The 6096-nt window shown below is 42.5% G+C and overlaps 1 non-coding gene across 1 annotated transcript; it reads left to right on the forward strand.

The window, feature by feature from the left end:
- The first annotated feature begins 2763 nt into the window (after positions 1–2763).
- On the forward strand, positions 2764–2870 carry LOC112086069. The gene has a single exon (XR_002899293.1). It is a non-coding gene; the product is annotated as a small nucleolar RNA R71 (small nucleolar RNA).
- Positions 2871–6096: the final 3226 nt, after the last annotated feature.

Here is a 6096-nt window from a genome sequence, read left to right on the forward strand (position 1 = left end):
GACCTGTTTGCTTCTTCTCAGCGTGCGGCCTGGCATCCTATTGAATCAACTCGCAGGAACAAGTAGGTGTAAACAGCGAGTGTTCCTGCGACTTGGTTCCTCCTTTGTTCAAGCCGCATGCTCATCTCGCACTGATCCATCCTTAAACGCCTTGTACCCTTTCTCCTGGTGTGCGGCCTGGTCTCCTTTTGGTCTGTCTCGCAGACCCAAGCCGGTGTAAGCAGCGAACATTAGTGCGGCTTGGTCTCTCATGCATCCAACTCGCAGACCCAACTTGCAGAACAGCAACACTTAGCATTTTTCTTGCTCAAATCTTCTGCTGTTAGGTGAATAACTCGCAAGACCAAGTAGGTGTTAAGGCGAGTTCTTGTGCGAGTTGGTATATGGCCTGACCGAGCCGCACACCCAAGTAGCACACAGGCGTCCATCAAGTTTCCATGCCTTAAACCCTTTTCTCAGCCTTCTCACATGCTCCATTCCACTTTGTCCCTGAGCCATAGCCTCCAAAAGTTACCTGGGACCTGAGAACAGCTCACAAAACCCATCAAAAGATCATAAAACATAAAAAGAAAGGAGAGAAAAGATTAAAAAGATTATATACAAGGATAAGCTTGGGGTGTCTCCCAAGAGCACTTTGTTTAAAGTCACTAAGTTTGACTTTGAAAAACCTGATTTTAGCTGGGGTGAGGTTGAGCACTGATGCTTTTCAGCACTTCAATGGTCCTAAGCAAGAAAGATGAGTTGGTTTGCTGCCTTTGGGAACCATTAGACCCTTTTCCTTTAGATCCCATCTTGAGACCTTTGTCCACCAGCTCTTGAATACCATCTGGGTCTTTATCAAAGATGGCCTTTGTGAGACATGCCCTCACTTCAGCAAACAGACCTGGTTTCCCATTGCAATCCAGCTTATACTTCAGAGATCCATCATCATCAATCCAAGGAGGGAGATCAAAGTCTTGGGAAGAAAGAGCAGGTTCAATACTCTTGTATTCTGATGCTGAGCCATCACTCTTGGTGTTAATCATCCTTAGATCACTAAGTGTAGGAGACCATGAGAGCAAGATGTCTTCTTCTCTGATCAATGACCCTCCATTCTCATACTTGTAACCATTGGAGTGAGGGTCTCTCTCCTTTTCCAAAGCTGAAAGAGATTGGGATCCACATAGAATTCCAGCAGTGCCCACATACTTCATCTCAAGTACCTTAGGGGGTTCTATCTCATGAACAACTGATCCACAAAATTCAGCCAAAGGGGGTGTAACAAGGTAAAAGACATCCTTATCCACTTTTGAAAGAACCACTCTTTGAGTATCAAAGTCAATCATTGCACCAGTGGTGTTTAGAAATGAAGTTCCAAGCAATAGGGGGAGCTCTTTGGTCTTCTTCATCTTCATGATGACAAAATCAGTGGGAATTATGCATTCACCAACCTGTAGTGGATAGTTTTCCAGAAACCCATATGGTTTCTTGGAGTAGGAATCTCCAAAGGTGATACAAGAAGGGTAGGACGTTATAGACTTGACCTTTAGCTTCTCCATCATGTCCTTAGACATTATGCTAACACTTGACCCTGAGTCACACAAAGCATTCTCCACTTTAAAGTTGCCAAGAGTGCAAGAGATGGTGAACTTCCCTGGGTTGCCTAGCTTTGGGAGGGAGGTGGGCTTCATCTGAGTTGATTCAGAGGTGGAGGCACTATCTGTTGGCTTTGCTTGACCAAGTGGCAGCTCTGTTGTTGCAATAGACCTTGAAGCATTCCCTTGCTGAACAAAAAAAACTGAACCGGCTGCCCCCACACTTTCATTCTCAATGTCCTCATTGAGTTCATGTAAGAAGCCCATGAAATCCTCTATAGTGGCATTCTCATCCACATGAGTTTGTGCAGGTTCATTAGAGACTTGACCATAGAGAAGGTCTTCTATTTCTTGCACAGCAGCTGAATGGTCATCATTGCAGTAGATGGCATTTCAGTAATTTTTTGAGTTTTGAAGAGCTTTACTAGGAAGAGAGACTTGTGGTTCAAAAGTGCAGATGCCCTTGTTCTTTTTAATAGCCTTTATTTCAGCTCCTAGTGTCTCCAGGTCGGATACCATCTTTTGTTGTCCTATTAAGAGCTGTTGGAGAACAACATTGAAATCAGGACTTTGTTGAACAGGTGGTGGGGCAAAACCAGGAGGTGGTGGCCTTTGTTGTAGGCTGACTTGATTTGTGAAGCTATTCCCTTGATTCTGAACCGCTGGTTGCTGAAAACCCTGTTGACCTTGGGAGTTACCTTGGTACTGATTCTGTTAAACAAAGCTTTGAGGAGGGTATATTTGGTCTTGGGGGTTGGCCACATTGTTGCTCCTATAGGACAAGTTCTGGTGTTTATTGAAGTTGTTGTAACCATTGAACTTGTTTTGATTCCCAATGAAGTGCAACTCCTCTTGAGTGAGACCCTCTTCATTTGTATTTGTGAAGCATCTCTTTTCCTCACTCACATAGTTTATAGGCTTTTGAGTGGCAGCTAGGGCTTTGTCAAGCTTGATATTCAGCACTTTGATCATCTCTTCCAGCCCTTGGTGTCTACCAGAATCTTCTCCTCTATAGCTTCTATCATAATCTTCCCCATAAGTGTCTTGGCTCATGGCTAAGTTCTCAACAAGTTCCATAGCTGCATTGATTTCTTTTGCCAAGAAATTTCCATTTGATGCTGTGTCCAACTGAATCCTGATCTTAGGAACAGCTCCTCTATACAAAGTGCTAAGGAGAGAGGCTTCTGAAAAGCCATGATGTGGACACTTATTTGTGTAGCTTCTAAACCTGTCCAAAGCTTCTCCAAAGGTCTCATTAGAATGTTGAGTGAAGCTGGAAATCTGGTTCCTTAGCTTTGCAGTCCTTGAGCTTGGGAAGAATTTGGATAGAAAGGCAATCTTGCATTGCTCCCATGTGTGGATGGATCCTCTTGGGAGGTTATTTTCCTAATGATGTGCCTTATCTCCAAGGCTGAATGGGAACAATCTCAGTTTGAAGCTGTCTTCAGATACCCCATTGATCTTAGTGAGATCACAAAGTCTGTCAAACTGATCCAGATGATCCAAGGGATCCTCCATAGGTAAGCCATGGAACTTCTGATTCTGAACCATATTGATCAAAGAGGCCTTCACCTCAAAGTTGTTGTTTTGGACAGGAGGTGGCCTTATTCCTGCTCCATACTGGTGTGCATAAGCTCCGTCATTCTCACCAACAAAGACTGGTGGAGGCTGATGACGTCTGAGTGGGTTTGGGTGGGGCTGTGGTGGATTAACCTGAGGTCGGTCTTGGTTCTGGTTATCCTGAGCGTGTCCCTGATGGACCTGAGCCTGTTGAACTTGAATTCCAATCCCATTACCAGCTCTTTGACCGTGATCAGCTTCTTGAGCCTGATGCTCATTCCCAACTTGCTGATTCGTTCCTAACCTCTCCAAGTGAACAGCTCTTTCTCTTTGTCTTCTGGCTTGGCTTCTTGTGATCATAAACCTGAAAACAAAGACAGAGCTTGAAAAGTGATCAGTAAAACAAAATAAACTTGATCTCAAAAACTATATCAGAAACTAATGCTAACAATCCCCACACAATATGGCAACGGCCCTAATTGATAACTAAGATTTTTAGGTCTTAGATAGGGGTTATCAATCCCCTTGTCAAAGTAGTATAAGGGGTGTCAATCCATATGTGTGGTAGTTAGGCACTAGTTTATGTGCTAAGCTCTTAAGTCACGTGATTAAAGATGAGTTTTGGTGTGAACAAAGTAACAAGAAATCATAAAACAAGAAACAAGCAAGCTATGATTAATGAACTAAACAAAGCAAGCAAGCTAAACAAGATGGTGGTGATTAAGCAAATGATAAAAGATAAACCTCTAGATGTGATCATTGATTAGAGTGCTGTAGATATCAATTCATGATGCTAAGAACAATAATGCAATGCAAGTTACTCTTTAGTCTAGACTTCAAAAGCAGATTAATTCATTCCCATGACAATAATCCCTTTGCTAATCACTTAATCAAGTCTAACAACCATTAGATATAATCAAGCAATCAACAAGCATAATGCATCAAGCCTAATAAGTGACCAAACAATCTCTCAACCAAGAAGACTGAATCTTACACAGAAAGACATAGCAAGCAATCACATGATCTCAAACATTTCAACTTAGAACTCTAATCTAGACTAATCCTCTCATGAAGGCATTAATCTCTACACTAATCCACTTTCAAACCAAATTCCCATTTGTGAAATATGAACTATAGAGCATTAAGAAACGGTTCTAATATGTCATTTATGCAATTAACAAACACCTTAGTTAATGCATAAACCCTTAGTTAGCTTTCATTCAGGCATTTCATCAAACACCCTTGTGGGTTGAGATTTGCCTAAGCTCTAGACCAGAGTGATGTGCAAAGATCTAGCATTAGGAACAGCTAACTAAGGAAATGAAATGAGAATCTAGTCCCCAAAAATCATAAATCAAACATCTAAGCACCCTAATCTACACACCTAGAAGCTTAAAAGAGAGACTACTCACTAATCATGATGAACACACCATTTCCTTTGCAAGAGGTGATGTTGATCATGATTAGAAGTTAAGATGAGATGATGCAATGATAAGAAACAGCTTTTATATGATTAAATCTGCAAGATATCTCTTAATCAAAAACGTTTTTCACTCAAAAGGAAAGAAAACTAGAGAGAAAACTAAGTAGAAGATAAGATGTTTAGGGTTTTCTCCAAAAAGCTATATATACTAAGTGCTAATGGACTGGGTCAGCCCAGGACAAACTGGGTACTGACCCGGCTCAGTTGGGTCAGGTGGCTGGTGTGCGACTTGGTCAGGTGCTTCCCAAGTCGCAGGCCCAAGTCGCATAGCTATAGAAGCAGCCTTGTGCGCCATAAATCCCTCAGCCTCAGCCGCATGCCTATCTAGGTGTAAACAGCGAATGTTTGTGCTGCTCAGGCTTCCTTCTCTTCAACTCACACAACCAGGACGCATTATGAAGATAATATGTGTGCGAGATGGTCACTTCCTTGCCCAAAGCGCATGCCCAAGTCGGTGTAATTTGCGAACACATATGCTACATGGTTCCACTTCATGTCCAACTCGCAGGTCTATCTCGCACAGCATTGTGGACTTACTCAAATTTTATTCTGGAAGTCTCTACCTTGCTCAGAGTCTCCTTACACTCATCTCTAAAGTCTCAACTTGTTTCCAGAGCGTTGAACATACATGGGTGCGAGTTAATCAAGTCGCAGTACCGTATCACACAACCTAAGCCTTCTCGGACCACTTTGCATTGAGGGGAGAGTAACTTCCAGGATATGGCTCCAAATGGCATGATTTCAACTGAATTGGAAAGAAAACTCAAATATCGCGAACTGTGGTGAAGAGTTTGGGTTTAGGTGACGTCTTCAAGGGCTCCGTTCCACCGGTTCTTTGAGGCGCATCACATAAGTACTGATCGGGCCGCGAGACATGTGTTCCTTCCGATGGCGATATCTCCCAGTTCACGGCTCCAAATCGTCTGATTCTAAGTGTTCCGGAAACTAGACTCATTCTTCTTGATTCTTGATGAAGACACCGGAGGTTTAGTCGCATTTCAAGTCCTTCGTCCCACGCAATCAAAGTGAGGGTTTTGTCTGCACCAAACCATCTGTCCGAGTTGCTGTACACAGGTGAGGGTTCTTCCATGATCCCAGCTCCAAGTTTCTCCCAAAAGTCTCCAAATGACCTGAGAACACTCCAAAAATGCAGGACACTCTAGGACCTAATGCAATTCCTAACTAAAGACAAAAGCAAAGACAAATATATGTAAAACTACCTAAATGTATGCATGAGACTCAATATTTGGACAAAAATGCAATCCTAAACATGACAAAATATGAGTATATCAATTTTTGTAAAAGTATGAAGATGATCTCCTAAAACAACCTAAATGACAAGTATTTATAGTCTTGAATACTCCATGGTCTCTAGGGTTCCAGAATTGAGGCAGAGAAATGACTTTTGGGCTTCAGAAATATGGGCTTTTAATCGGAGATGGCCGGCCGCGGTCGAGAGTAACGTGGCCACGGGAAATA

Source organism: Eutrema salsugineum, unplaced genomic scaffold (assembly GCF_000478725.1).
Source record: "Eutrema salsugineum unplaced genomic scaffold, Eutsalg1_0 scaffold_24, whole genome shotgun sequence".
Taxonomy (NCBI): Eukaryota; Viridiplantae; Streptophyta; class Magnoliopsida; order Brassicales; family Brassicaceae; genus Eutrema; species Eutrema salsugineum.